This window comes from Pongo pygmaeus, chromosome 7 (assembly GCF_028885625.2).
Source record: "Pongo pygmaeus isolate AG05252 chromosome 7, NHGRI_mPonPyg2-v2.0_pri, whole genome shotgun sequence".
In the NCBI taxonomy this organism is placed as follows: Eukaryota; Metazoa; Chordata; class Mammalia; order Primates; family Hominidae; genus Pongo; species Pongo pygmaeus.
Genome location: NC_072380.2, coordinates 23899679 through 23915383, shown reverse-complemented (window position 1 = coordinate 23915383; position 15705 = coordinate 23899679). Strand labels below are relative to the sequence as shown.

General features: G+C 40.5%; 1 non-coding gene across 1 annotated transcript; it reads left to right on the top strand.

Moving 5' to 3' along the window:
- The first annotated feature begins 1378 nt into the window (after nucleotides 1-1378).
- LOC129043305 (small nucleolar RNA SNORA67) lies at nucleotides 1379-1519 on the top strand. The gene has a single exon (XR_008504397.1). It is a non-coding gene; the product is annotated as a small nucleolar RNA SNORA67 (small nucleolar RNA).
- The last annotated feature ends 14186 nt before the right edge of the window (nucleotides 1520-15705 follow it).

Genomic DNA, 15705 nt, shown 5'->3' with positions numbered 1-15705 from the left:
TTAACATTAAGCTTTTTAAAAACGAGCAAACAGAACAGAGGACATTTCGACTTGGCCCAAAATCAAAGAAACTGATGGACTGATGCGCTTATCTACTTTTTTTTTAAGTTTCATTATGTAACAAGGGAAAAATCATCTCAAATTTTCCTGGCCCTCACCCTTCCTGCTTCTCTTTGCTTTCTTTATAGTTAAGCAAAGGCACTCAAAAAATTGGCTCTCAAAAATGTCTTTAGAAAAAGCACCCGATTGTAAGGTAGGTAATGTGCTTTCCTTTCTGCTTACTCTGGAGCTTTGCAGACATTAAAGCTGAAATTTCTTACACGTTGGCACTGTCTTAATTATTCCCCCTTTGTTTTGTTTGATTGGAAGTAATTACAATAATTCACAATTACCCATTAAATCACCTTTTTTCCAGCAGCAGTACTGTCCTCTCTGTTCCACATGTTCCTAATGTAACTTGAGAATAATGTTTTTTTTCCAAGGTCTTGCATCAATCGGGGCCCTATTTTATCCCATCTAATTTCTTACTTTCCTCCAGCATACCTTCCAGTTCACCCGAGCTAAAATTTCTTCCTTTCTAACCCCACCCCTCTCCCACCCTCAGTCTCATCTCTCTGTCTCATAAACACACATGCACACATACACAGGTACACGTGTGTACCTTTGTACAAACATGCATACACTCACATGCACACATACACAGGTACATATATGTACCTTTGTACCTTGCTGACAATTGCATTCCCAGCTCAGAGGCTTCCAACCCTTTGTCTATGCAAACTCTACTCATCTTCCAAGCCTTGCAAAGTTACCTTGTTTCCAAAAACATTCCCTAATTTGCAAGATACTCTGCTAGGCACAGTTAAAGAAAAAAGATTAATTCTACATAGCCTCTATCCTCAAGGAGCTGGTAATGCTCGCTGGTTCCTTCTCAAAGATACTAGGACATTTCATCTCACCACAAGCACTAGATTATATAAAGAACATCTTGCTATTTTCTATCTCAACCATGGATTGTTAGAACATAAATCATACATTATTCTCCATGACCTTTGCTTTGCTATTCCAATTTAGAGGAGGAGTGGGTGACAGGGGAAAGAAGACGTGAACACAGGGAAGGGCTCAGGTAATAATTTCAGTATCCTTCAATTCTGGGCCTAGACCCAAGAGAATAACCAGGACTCTAAGTCACCTAGGGAAAGAATATACATCAAGGCCCATGTACCATATGTTTAAATATTTAAAAGTGTAGATCAAGCTAACAAATAAAATATGCTCTCTCCCTCCTATCTTGATGAATATTCCCTCACAACAACAAAATTGAAAAGCATGTGTAAAGCTAGGGTTTCAAATGACTAAAAGTCAAAAAATATGAACAATCCAAGGGGAGTCCCTCTCCAAGGGAATATGCAGTGCCCCTCTCAGGAAAGTAGCAACCTGGAATAGAATCTGGCATGCCTAAAGTCTTTGAGGAGTAGAGGATGCTTATTTCCTCTGCCTTCCTTGGCTGCCTACATGGACACCTAAGTCTCTTCCCTTCAGGATAGATTGTCCTCTCATGCATATGCTGAAGAGTTGTCTTTCTTAACATAGGCCAGAGGCACTGATGTGCAGCAGGTTTCTTTAGTCATCAGCTATGACCTTCCCACCAATAGGGAAAAGTATATCCACAGAATCAGTCGAGTTGGACGGTTTGGCCATAAGGGTGTGGCTATTAACATGGTGACAGAAGAAAACAACAGAACACTTCAAGACATTGAGACTTTCTACAACACCTCCACTGGGAAGATGCTCCTCAATGTTGCTGACCTCATCTGAGGGGCTGTCCTGCTACCTAGCCCCAGCCAGGGTTCAATCTTGGGGGGCTGAGGAGCAGCAGGAGAGGGGAAGGAAGGGAGACAAGAAGTGGACATCTTGTCTTTTTTTTTCTTTGAATAAATGTCATTTTTTGAGGCAAAAGAAATATATATATATCAACAATGACTAAATATAATTATCATTGTCTTTTTCTAATGTTCTGTTTCTGGGCTAGTAGCAGTGTAAAGATCACTAATAAAAGCAAACATGGTTCATAATTACTACTCATTTATTCCATAAGCTTTATTTTCCCTGCCTTCATTTCAGCAAAATCACTGTTATCATTGAGATTTTCATGTTTCATATTCTATTGATAGTAATGAGATTTTAAAATATATTTGTATCAAAGTTTACAAAATTTCAATATATTTTCAACAAATAGTAAATTTCAAAAAATAAAAAGTTTATTTTTATAATATGTTTCAAAAAGGTATTTTTTCCAAAGCACACAAAGTAATCCATTAAAATTAAAAGACAAAAAAAGTAATTTAAAATATCAAAGTTTAAATCAAAATTATTTAAGTAAAGCTGAATTTTATTTAACTTTTTTTACCTAATTATATCTTACTATGTACTTTATAAAAATAAATTTATTCCCAATTCAATGTCCATCTACTTGCCAATGAAGAATTAGTATCACATTTCACAATGTTACATCTGGATCCACACATATACAAATCGAAGAGCATTTTTGTTTAAAATTGAAAATGTTCTTCAGCTGTTAGAAGCAACTGTAGCAAATATTATGTCAATCCGTGAATAACTCTGAAACCACAATTAAAACTGAAGAGAAACAAGAAATGGATACCAGGTGCTACTGGAAAATTATACTTCATTATGCAAGAATCTATTGCATTCATGTTATCTGAGAAAATGATTTGACAAATTAATTTCAAATGTTTTACATTGACATAAGTGCTGCCACCTCTTACATCCTCACCACTCGTGTAACCAGCGTCCTCTCATGTCTTTAGTGACACCACCCACAAACCTTCTCAGCATTTAAAAACAATTCTTTTCAGTTTTGAGACAAGACATAAGGCAAGAGTGGTGAAGAATTATTTCCCTGGAGTGATGAGAACTAATGTTTAAATTATATCTCACGCCCAGCACTGAGCACTAACTATCAAGGGACAGAGGCATTCATGTGCTGTTTAACAATTTTTTTATGTATTTTTATTTTTTATTTTTATTTTTTTGAGACAGTCATGCTCTGTTGCCCAGGTTGGAGTGCCGTGGTACGATCTCAGCTCACTGCAACCTCTGCCTCCCAGGTCCAATCCATTTTCCTGCCTCAGCCTCCTGAGTAGCTGGGATTACAGGTGTGAGCCACCACATCTAGCTAATTATTGTATTTTTAGTAGAGATGGGTTTTCGCCATATTGGCCAGGCTGGTCTTGAACTCCTGACCTCAGGTGATCCACCCACCTCAGCCTCCCAAAGTGCTGGGATTACAGGCATGAGCCACAGCGCCAGGCCAACAATTTTTGGTTTGTATGCCGTGTCCAGGACTAATAGCAATACTTTAGGTCTGATAGCCTCCAAAAATTAAGAAATGAAAGAAGTCCATGAAAAAGAACACGATAGGACACAAAAGGGAAACATTCAGAATGTCAGAAAGAGTTCTTGATACAAAGTTGATATAAAGTTGACTATAGTTGATAACAATGTATTGTATTCTTGAAAATTGCTAAGAGAATAGATTTCAAGTGTTCTCACCAAAAAAGTATGTATATATATGAAGTAATTCATATGTTAGCTTGATGTAACCATTCCACAATGTATATATATTTTAAAACAGGTTGTACACAACTAATATATATGATTTTTATCAATTTAAAAAATAAACTACAAACACTATTTTGTTACCAAAAAAAAAGAGTTCTTGAAAATTAAAAATACAACAGCAAAAATTTAAATCCAACAAAAGTGTTTGAAAATAATGTGGAGGAAATATCTCAGGAAGTAGAAAAAAGAGAGAAAGAAAGTTTGTGAGGTAAGTAAGGAAACTAGAGGATCAATCCAGGATATATAGCAGCCAACTAATCAGAGTTCTAGAAAAGAAAAAGAGGGAAAATAAAGAGTAGCAATGCTATTATAATTTCAGTACTACCTTCAAAGAACTGAAAAATATTATTTTCCAGATTGGAAGGGCTCACTGAAAAAAATAGTGCAATCGATGAAAAAATATTCTGTATAATGGTCCATCGTGTGGCATTTGTAAATACCAGGGGCAAAGATGAAAGCCTAAAATTATGTGAACGGTGGGAAAAAAAAGTGTTCATTTACAAAAGATGTATCACTGTCATTAAAACTCCTATTAGCAACACTGGTAGAAAACAATGTAGCAATATCATCAAAATGTGAGAGGATATTGATGTCAATCTAGAATTCCGTACCCAGCCAAACTATCAGTCAAGTACATGGGTGAAATAAGGACATTTTAGAGTTTCAATATGCCCAAAATTGTCTTCCAAGCTACCTTTCCAAGGAAGCTACTGGTTGACCCATTCATTCCTCCTCGGTGAAAAGTTAAGCAGGAAGAAGGACAGGGAAACCAGATAACAAGGCTCCTACACAGAAAGGTAAAGGCACTCACAGGATGAGAGTGAAGAGAAGTCCCAGGATAGCAGCTCTAGTTAGAAACATCTAGAAATCTCTCTAGATTTCTTTCTAGAGAGAAATCAGCTTGACTAGAACAGATTCAGGAGGCTTCTGGACTAGATAGTCATGAAGAAAACAAAAGTAATAGAATACCTGACAGGTTGCAAACATACTCAGACAAGATTTTCAGGTCTATTCCAGGGGAAAGTTTGAGAGATTTCACAATGGATACAAAGAAAATTTTGCAAATAAAGAAGTGACAATAATTAATTCCAAGAAAAAAATCAAAGGTTATTTTTCAAAAAGAGAAAAAATGTTGTCCTAGCATACTTTGTAAGTTCAACTGTGAAAATTAATTACATGGTAATAATATAAACATTGAGAAATGACTTAACCAAAAATTTTGGGAAAAAAAAAACGTACTGGAAGAATGCGAGAACAGTCAGAAAAATAACATGAGTGTGTGTGTAGAGGCACTATATCACTGAAAAAATAAGAAATGGTAGTATAATCATGGTCTATGGGGGAAAAAACAAGAGAGTTAAAAATATTACCATGGGAATTGGGAATGAAAGGAAATTTGGCACAGAACTACTGTTTCTTAGTTACCTACCTAGTATTATTTATTGACTTGTTAAACTATGTACCTGTTTTACTTTGATAAAATTCAATTTAAAAATCAGTTGCATGGGAGGGAGTATGGAATGAGACTGTGAGAAATCATGAAGCAATTCCAGAACAATGAGAGTGTGCATTGGCCAGGGACAAAGAGTAAAATTGTTTCTCTGCATTAAAAAGTTTATTTTAGAGTCAAGGTCGTGATTTTAAAGTGCAACTAGCCAGTGTAATTATATCTTTTCCTCCAACTACATTTCTCCAAGCACAGACACAGGCGCCAAGCAAAAAGTTGGATTTAATCAAGGTTGCAGTTTGTCAAAGTGAATATATGAAGTGAGAAAATGGAAAGCGAGTCAAAGACATATGCAAGGGTTATAACAATTGAACATGGAATTTAAGATAGGTGAAGAAGGAATCAAGATAGCAAGGGAATCACGATAGCAAGGGGATGAAAGGCAGGGAAAATATGGTAGAACCAATGGATTGAAAGTCTGATGGAATAGAAAGGTCATTGGTGTTGGACTACTAGAGGGAGGGAGGTAGAAGAGTGGAGGCGTTGGTCAAAGAAAGGGAGGCATGAGATGGAGATTAAGGAGATATAATTATTGGTGATGACAAAGTTGCAAATGTAACTAGGGGAATCAGTGGCTAAGAATGGGTGGAGTACAAAGAAATAAGAAGAGCTTAAGGAAGTGAGGAGACAGGACTTACTTTGGGTAACATGACGACAAGCAATAAGGAAGCTGTTGGGGGGGCAATTATCGACATCCATAATGTAGAATGCCATTTTCACATTTCATATCTATGACTTTCATCCTCCTGAGTTTATAAATTCAGGATGGGAATAGCTGTTTTACCACGTCTGTAGTAAATCCTGTACACATCTGAGGGGTAGGGGTGAGATATACTTACAAATCCTTGCAGAGGATGACAACAATGTCTTCAGTTCAGAGGTTCTTTGGTGGTTCTTAATGACCTACATAATAAGGTACTGAATTGCTGTCTTTCATTTCAGAGGACATTTATCAAGTTCTACTCTATGTCTACTCCATCCTTTACCCAAAATGGCTCAAGCCCACCTATGCAGACTCACTGTGAATACATGAAAGCCACATGCCACATCCTGTCTTCATTATTCACTCAGACTCACCCTGGTTCCTTCACTCCTCTTCCTTTGGTCACCAATCTTTTGATTCTATCCTTGTTGCCCTAATTATTATTTCAAGCCTCCAATTCTAGGTCAGCATCTTGTAATTCTTCAGTGTATTTCAGCCAATTGTCTTGTTTTTGAACATGCACTGGGACCAACCCGTATTTGGGATCATCCTCCATTTCAAATAATACATTCTCTCTGTTCATCCTAGTTCTTTGTGAGGGCCAGGACACTCTGCACATGGGCCATAGTGAGGGTGAGTGTGCACCCTGTTCCAGACACTTGTTTCCTCTTTGAATTCTCACCAAACAAGGCAGAAGTATCAGCAAAAATAAACCAAAAAATAGTATACACAGTTTCACTGCACCTCTTCTTCTGGGGCTGAAGATAAATAACCCAAAGTTCTTGTCCCCTAGGATATGTATTCATGCTTCATGTCTTTGGCTCCAAATACAGTCCATTGTTTTTCATCAAACAACGCATACTACATATCTAGTACGTGCCTGGCACCAGGCTCTGGAGGGGTAGACTTAAAAAAATGAACAGGCTTCCATTTAGCTTTCCATCAATCCTTTGGACACTTAAAGACTATACATGAGTTTTAGTACAACTTTCCCTTGCTTTGGGAATTGGAGGCTTTGTCTACTAAAACAAGGAATAGTTTTTTGCTCCATATCCTGATATGATTAAAGTTATGAAAAATCCAATCCTATCAAAACTTTACTGCCAATTATCTCAACATCCTGCTACAATTTTATAATTATCCAAGGAATTTATACAGCCAAAAAATAAAGTTTGAGGAATTATTTTTATACCGAATTTACAATTTTGCTAATGGTTGTTCCAAGGGTATTTTAAATTATTTTTCCCAAAGAATCTGCATTTAACTAATTAATATGCTCTTTCAAAATATTTCCTTGATTTTTAACTTTTTACATGTTTATATTATTTTCCTAGCTAGGGCTTATGCCTGTAATCCCAGTATTTTGGGAAGCCAAGGTGGGAGGATCACTTAAGCCCAGGAGATCAAGACCAGCTTGAGCAATACAGGAAGACTCTACAGAAATAAAAAATAAAATTCAAATTTAAGAAATCAGCATCTTATATTTTCCTCATTTTGGACACAGCTCCAAACATCTTGCTGGTTATATAGTATGCCCTTAATACACGTGTGGGAGTTTTGTTTGCTTGGTTGGTTTTGGTTCTGGTTTTGTAGCAATACACTCAAGAAAGGTATAAAGAACATAATTTTTTAAGCTTTATGCAATCTCAATGTTATTGCCTCCATTTAAAAATCAGTCTTGGCTGAGCCAGGTTGCTCATGCCTATAATCCCAGCATTTTGGGAGGCCAAAGTGGGAGGATCACTTGAGCCCAGGAGTTTGAGACTAGCTTGGACAATAAAGGGAAAACCCATCTCTACAAAAATATAAATAATTTTTTAAATATAACAGTCTCTAGTAACCACACTATAGTTATGTAAGAAAGCATCCTTAGAAAACACACATTGAAGTATTTAGGAGTTAAAAGGCACAATGTCTCCAATTTACTCTCGAAGGGAATGTATGTGTATATAAAGAGAGAGACAGAACAAGAGACAGATAACAGAGCGAGAGACAAACAGAGAAATGGTGAGACAGAGAAACGGTGAAGTGAAAATTGGAGTAGCCAAAAACATAGAGACAGAAAGTAGAATGGTGGTTGCCAGGGGCAGAGGCAAGGTGGAAACACAGTGTTATCACATCATAGGTATAGAGTTGCAGCTTTGCCAAATGAAAAGAGTTATCAGATGGAGTTATGGATGGTGATGATGGCTGCATAACATTATGAATATAATTACTACTACTGAACTGCATACTAAAAAATGATTAAGATGTTAAATTTTATGTTATTTGTATTTTACCATAATTTTTAAGTTGGGGGAAAAGACAGCAAATGGGGGAAATTGTCAACAGGTGATGAATCTGATAAAGAAGGGTACATAAAAGTTCTCTGGACTATCGTTGCAAATTTGCTGGAATTTTAAAATTACAGAAAAATAACAAGTGACCCAAATAAGTCAATATCTAGAAAAAAGTATACCCTAGAGTGAAAAATTCTATCTTCCATGCACTAGAAAGCAGGAGGAAAAAGAGGTTTCAAGTGCTGAGTTTCAGATGATGGATGAGGTGATGAACTATCAATTGCTTCAGTAAAGAAAGAGCCCTGATGTTAAATGAATTTTCACTTTTGCTAGGCTCAGTTTGGCTCTTAGACAACTCAGCCGTCAGACTTTAAGGAGCTTTGGGAAAATCCCAGCACACACGTTTGAGCACTGTCTAGGACTGCTTCTGAAAGCCCTGCCCTGAGACAGGTCCACCCTTGAGACACTGTCCAATGAGAAAGGAAGTCAGTGGAACAATGAGTTATAATTACAAGGGAGACGAGATGGCTGAGAGGCTGGGAAACAGCTGACATCTCTCTGCTTCTGAAGGCAATTCAAGGTGAGCTCCTAATGCTACAATCGCTCCTGAAACCACAAACTATTCCTTCTCTCCCCCAGTAAGTCATTATCAAATGCCAAAATGCATGGACTCGTGTGCTTCAGCTCCTGTATATTGTTAGGAATTTACAATTTAGAAGCCAGCATCTGGCACAGTCGGCAAAGTATTCTAATTTCCCAGCTCTCCCTTGCTGCAACCTGGTCCTCCCGAGTCCTTCTGCAGTGACCTGTGAAGCCCAGGATGGGCTTCTCATGTTCAGGTTTACTATAAACTGGCAAAGAATTAAGTCAAGAAGACTCAGGCAATGAAGAGACGCACGGGAATGCTGAGGCCTGACCACAATTGAAACTGTCTGAGTCAAAAGTCAAGAAGTCATTCACATGCCAAGGGCCATTTCCCCCACCTCGCCCCCACCCCGCTATGCTGGAAGTCAATTCTCCACAGTGCGTGGTGAGTCAGGCATGAGCACTTTGATTACAGCTCAGCTGATGTCATTCAAGAAAGCGGGTGGGGGGGGGTTACCCACTGCATCAGAGGAAGAGACATTTGACTGAGACAGATCCACCCTCAAGCCCTCTGGGGAGCCTGACATTTCCAGGACACGGAAAGCAAACTTCCTCTTAGGAGGGAATATGCTTTCAGTGTGGGAAAAAAATTAAAAAATTAAAAAAAGAGAGAGGGAGAGAACTGGAGAGGGTCAATAGGTGCTCACCTCTGGCTGAAAGCCCACAATCAGGGAAATTACTGTCCTTTCCGAAAAGGTGAAAGCATCAAAATGTCCTCTGGTTCACAGGCAGATCTCTGTGTACTGCACGTACACAGAGAAAACCTCAGTCTTGACCCAACAGAGCCTACTGGGTCTAGCAACCATGTAACTCCCTTTCAATTCAGCTCATACATTTAAGTATTTATTGAGAGGCCACCTTGTATTTGGTGTCAAAGCTATTCTTTGTGGTGGGAAGATGGAATTCAGATCCAACAGGGCCAACACATAAGCTTCTGTTGTTGCTGCTGTTGTAACTTACCTTGAGTTCTTATGTTCTGACACTCCCTTTGCATGGATTATCCTATTTAAATCTCAACAATTTTGCCAAGTAGATACTATTATTTTCTCTATTTTATAAGCTAGGAAACTGAGACACCAAAATACTAAGTAATTGATTGAAGATCATGCAGAAAATGAGTGGAAGGGCAAGGGTTTGAGCCCAGCCTAGACCAGCAGTGTTCAATTGAACTTTCTGCAATGATTGCAATGTTCTATATCTTCCCTGTGCAATAAATAGGGTAGCTACTAGCCCTATGTGGTTAATGAGCCTTGAGATGTGATCGCTGCAACTGGAAAACTAGATTTTAAATTTTTATTCAATCTTATTTAACTTAAATTTAAGTTGTACTTGTTGCTAGTGGCTACCCCATTGGACAGGGCAGATTTAGACTGACTCAAAACCAAGGTACTTAACCATGTGCTAAATGGCAGATGACAGTAGGGAGGACCACACCCTCACCATCTTTTAGCTGATAGAAAGCCAAATTACAATAGACATCCACGCCATTCTTGAAGAGAAAGAGGGTCGTCATGAGGCTGTAGGGAGTGGACGAGAGAAGGCCATGACCTGCGGTTGCCAGAAAAGGGAACATAGGCTGACTGGTGCTCTCCTCCAGGCACTGATGGCATATGTGTTTAGACATGCTGAAAGCATGTGGCTCATATCCCTAGCTATCTCCCTTTTCCCCCATCTACCCACAACAGCCTCTATACAACTGTGACCCTGCTCCTGTAGTGCAGTCTGCAGGCCCTGAGTGCATGGAACCCCAGGGCATTCCACCCTCTGATGGGCACTGTGCCCAACACCAAGGAGGACGCATGGGAAAGATGTGCCCCTGGCCACCTGCTTGGGAGGAAGTAGCTCACACCCCAGAAGGCCAAGACTTAACAGCCTGAACTCACTGAGTCACAACAAGAGACAGTGTGTGAGTCAGTATAGGATGGGTTTCAAGGGAGAGACAAAAAAAGGATAACAAAGTTGGGCTGGATGAATAGGTAGGGACAATGTCATACAGGAAGAAAGATTTGAGCTGGGCTGCAAAGAATGGATGAATTTGGAAGGTACAAGAGGTGGGGAGGAAAGTGCCAGCCGACAAGAGTGAGCACAGATGTCATGAAGAGAGGTCTTGTGGCTTACGTTTGCAAGGTGGGACAGTGGTCAGCTTTGTGGCTAACCCTGTCTCACTCCAATGTTGGGAGCTCTGTTAAAAATGTCCTTGCTCTCAAAGTGCCAGAAGAGATCTGAGAGAATTTTTTTTTTTTTTTAAAGACGGAGTCTCACTCTGTTGCCCAGGCTGGAGTGCAGTGGAGTGACCTCAGCTCACTGAAACCTCCACGCCCAGGCTCAAGTGATCCTCCTGCCTCCCAAGTAACCAGGACTACAGGCAAGCACCACCACGCCTAGCTAATTTTTATTATTTTTAGTAAAGACGAGGTTTCACCACGTTGGCCAAGCTGGTCTCAAACTCTTGACCTCAAGTGATCGGCCTGCTTTGGCCTCTCAAAGTGCTGGGATTACATGCGTGAGCCACGGCACCCAGCCCTGGGAGATTATTTAAGCTGGCAGGAATTTCATCCAATATAGAGATTTCAGAGACCACCCCATAGGGATTCCATGAGGTGTGGACCAGGAGTCCATTCTGTTTTGTTTTGTTAGCCAGTGAATGGGGTGATTCTGATGCTTCTGAAGCTCTCATGGGTGTACAGATCTCAACCACTCCCTTTTCTAAGCTAGGACTTGCTCAACTGTCAGAGGTCAAGGAGAATTTACCCCATTTCAGAGCTGTCCAGGAAGAATGACCCAGACTCTCCTGGGAAGTGGTCCTGAGAATTAGTAAGCTTAGCTCAAGATACAAGCCCTGGCAGGCTAAGGGAAGAACTGTCTGCCAAAACCCAGCAGCAACTTCAAGTGGCTGTATTGGAATTAAAGATTTCTTTGCAGGGAATTTATTTTTTTGAGGCAGAGTCTTATTCTGTTGCCCAAACTGGAGTGCAGTGGTACAATCTCGGCTCACTGTAACCTTCGCCTCCCAGGTTAAAGTGACTCTCATGCCTCAGCCTCCGAAGTAGCAGGAACTACAGGCACGCACCACCACACCCAGCTAATTTTTGTATTTTTAGTAGAGATGGAGTTTCATCATGTTGGCCAGGCTGGTCTTGAACTTCTGACCTCAGGTGATCCACTCGCCTTGGCCTCTCAACATGCTGGGATTACAGGCATGAGCCACCGGGCCCAGCCTTCTTTGCAGGAAACTGAAAATAGTTTCTCCAAGCCTTCCATTTTGCAGTAGAGGAAGCTGAGGCTTAGAGAAGAGAAGTGACATGTTCAAGTTCAGACAGCTATGGGGCCATACGCAGGAGGTAAAAACAGGTGCCAGAATTTGCGGCTGGGATCCTTTGACTCAGCGCCACCTGGACAGAACAGGTCTGTCCCCACTGCATTGACTCCTGAGTGCCATCCAAAACAAGAGACAAAACCCTTCTCTTGGCCTCTTTCATGCCTATTTTCATTAAACTATTTGACTTGACAGCAGTTCTGTATTAAAAAGCAGGCACATATCTTTCAAGGGCTGTGTTCTTTGTTGTACTATCTCAGTATTTTCCAAAAGCACAAGGAGATCCCGGGGAAGATAAACCTCTGTCAATAAGGTAAATGTTCACGTTGATTATGGGGAAAAAATATGAAGTCCCTCAGTGTTTGCTGCCCCTATGGGAAGAAGGTGGTGGTGAGCCTTGTTTTAACTCTGAATTTCCTCCTGGAGAGTGCAGGTCCTTTTTGTTTTTTGGTCTCCTAGCCAAGTCAACACATTTTCCTTCCTCTCTTAAGGAATTCCTACTCCGGATGGCAAATTTCACCCACGCAGCTCTGGGGTTCCCATGTGTCCAACTCAGAAGGAGACAGGTTGCAAAGGTAGCACTTCCCTTTCCTTTTTCATCAGCATAGGCTTGTGCATGATGAAAGTGCCCAGCACTTTCAGAGGCCAAGGAAAAGGCAGACCCGAAACAACAGCATGCATGATAATGAGCCTTTGCTTTCTCCTGGGAGGTGTCATGTGATATTCCCCTAGTAGCATCTCTAGTCCCTTCTGGATTCCCTCCTTGCAACCACTTTATAGGGTGGAAAGAAACATGGAGCATCGGAATATTTTTACGGGGGAAGAGAGGGTCTTGCTATGTTGCCCAGGCTGGTCTCGACTCCTGGGCTCAATTGATCCTCCTCCTGCCTCACCCCTCCATGTAGCTGGGATTACAGGCTTGAGCCACCGTGCCTAGCTCAGATTTATCTTCTAACAATTTCTTTTAAAAGGTCATTTTAAAGATTCTTTTTATCTAGTTTAAAAAAAAAAAAAGTCCCAGGAAGAAACTGAAGCAGGAAGACTCCTGCAAAGTTCGTCTCATAAATAGGTTGTTTTTTATCTGATGAAAATGCTCAGGTTGTGAATATTTCTGACAACAAGCTGGTTCACACAACAGAAGATACTGCTGGGAAATGTGGGGAGGAATTAGCCTGTGTGTGTCATTAGTCACAATGGGCCTTTCCTATTTAAAAAAAAAAAACAAAAAAAAAAACCCACCCCACACTGAAGAGGTTCAGAAAACGAATTGCTCATTTTTGAGCTGCGTTTCAGGTTGTGATAGAACTTAGAAACAAAGGAACATGCTCTGCCAGTCACAAACTCCATTCCAGAAATTAAGGCCCAGGGCAATTCTGATATTTTGATTTTTTTTCTTTCCTTTTCAGTGTGTAGAAAATGACTAAAGTCAAAAGCAAAGATTCCTAAGAGTCATTCTGACCGTCATGTGGGGCCAGGGACAGTGCTGGAAGATAGAGGACAGGCGGTTCCAGATGACATGCGAGATACACTGAAGCCCTGCACTCCTGCCCCCACCTCCCCAGACCAACGCCAGCCTCACAGTAGTAGAGGAGTTGATGTGTTTCAATAAATAAATATTTCTCTAGGCATTTAGTAAAGCCAGGGCATGTGATCCATTTATTTGGAAACAGAGTTTTATGTAGTGTTTTATTATTTTTCCCTTGTAAGATTTTTTTTTTCCCAAAGAAGAGTACTCATTAATTTCAACCATGGCCCTTAGGTATGTTGAAATCTTCTACTTATATTGGCTACCAGAGAACCTAAGTTCAAATACCAATCTTTTACGAAGAACAAATATTTGTCAGTACTAAAATTGAATGTGTTCCTCTGTGAGACACACTCCAACACCATCCTAGAGACTCCAGGAACTTGGGTGAAGCTGTCACATAAAGAAGCTGGAACTTGGGGCTCTCTTATACAACCCCCAACTGTGATGCTCAGAGGGTCCATGTTTTCCATGGCTGTAAACTGGGATTTATCTTCCATGGGTATGCATCCAGCTGCTGGGTTACTGCATTATAATACATGACAAGCACCTTGAAGATAGAATTTAAGTCAATTCATTCCTAAAGCATCTGAAAAATCTGGCCAATGCCTTTTTCAGGGTGTGTATCTTCAGTAAATAATATGAGCTCATATATATTGAAAGCTTACTTTGCACTAGGTACTGTGATAAGAGCTTTCCATGTGTTGGCCATGCACAGTGGCTCACTTCTGTAATCTCAGAACTTTGGGAGGCTAAGGCAGGTGGATCACTTGAGGTCAGGAGTTCGAGACCAGCCTGGCCAACATGGTGAAACCCTGTCTCCAGTACAAAAACAAAAATTAGCTGGGTGTGGTGGCACACGCCTGTAGTCCCAGCTACTCAGGAGGCTGAGGCAGGAGAAACGCTTGAACCTGGGAGGCAGAGGTTGTGGTGAGCCGAGATCACACCACTACACTCCAGTCTGGGTGACAGAGTGAGACTGTCTCAAAAAAAAAAACCTTTGGATTATTAACTTTTCTGTTTCTCTCAAATCTCACACACCCTACCCATTATGAGATAATGTTCACACTATATCAGAAATATATCCAATGTCCTGCCTCCTCTAACTACCCCCACTGCTATGGGTTTGATGGGAGCCACCATAAATTCTCACTTGGATTATTGAGATAGCTCCCTAATTGCTTTTCTTACTTCCACCCTTGCAAAATCCCCCTTTGAGAAAAATATTCATTTGGGCATGGTGACTCATGCCTCTAATCCCAGCTACTTGGGAGGTGAAGATGGGAAGACTGCTTGAGCCAAGGAGTTCAAGACCAACCTGGGCAACATAGCAAGACCCCATCTCAAAAAAAAAAAAAAAGAAAAGAAAAGAAAAAATTCAATCATGTTCCTTGCAGTAGGTTGAAACACTTCCCTCTCTTCCAGATATCCACATCCTAATCCCTGGAACCTGTGAATATGTTGCTTATATGGCAAAAGAGACTTTGCAGATGGGGAGTGTATATAAGTATACCCACAAGGGCCCATATAAGAGGCAAGCAGTAGACAGATGCTGAGAGAGAGGACAGCTTCATGATGAGAGCAGAGAGAGGCTTGAAGATACCACATAGCTGGGTTTAAAGATGGAAGAAGAGGACCCAGCGTGGTGGCTCATGCCTGTAATCCCAGCACTTTGGGAGGCCTAAGTGGGTGGATCACCTGAGGTCAGGAGTTCAAGACCAGCCTGGCCAACATGGTGAAATCCTGTCTCTACTAAAAATACTAAAATTTAGCCAGGCATAGTAGCAGGTACCTGTAATCCCAGCTACTCAGGAGTCTGAAGCAGGAGAATCACTTGAACCCAGGAGGCAGAGGTTGCAGTGAGCTGAGATCATGCCACTACACTCCAGCCTGGATGACAGAGTGAGACTGTCTCAAAAAAAAAAAAAAAAAACGAGTTTTCCATGTGTTATTCTCTCAGATCCTCCCAACAAGTCAATGATAGAGTCATCATTGTTATTCCCATTATATAGATGACGAACTGAGGCACAATAAGTAAAGTCAATCGCTCAAAATCATACAGCTAATAAGTGGTGGATGTGAGAT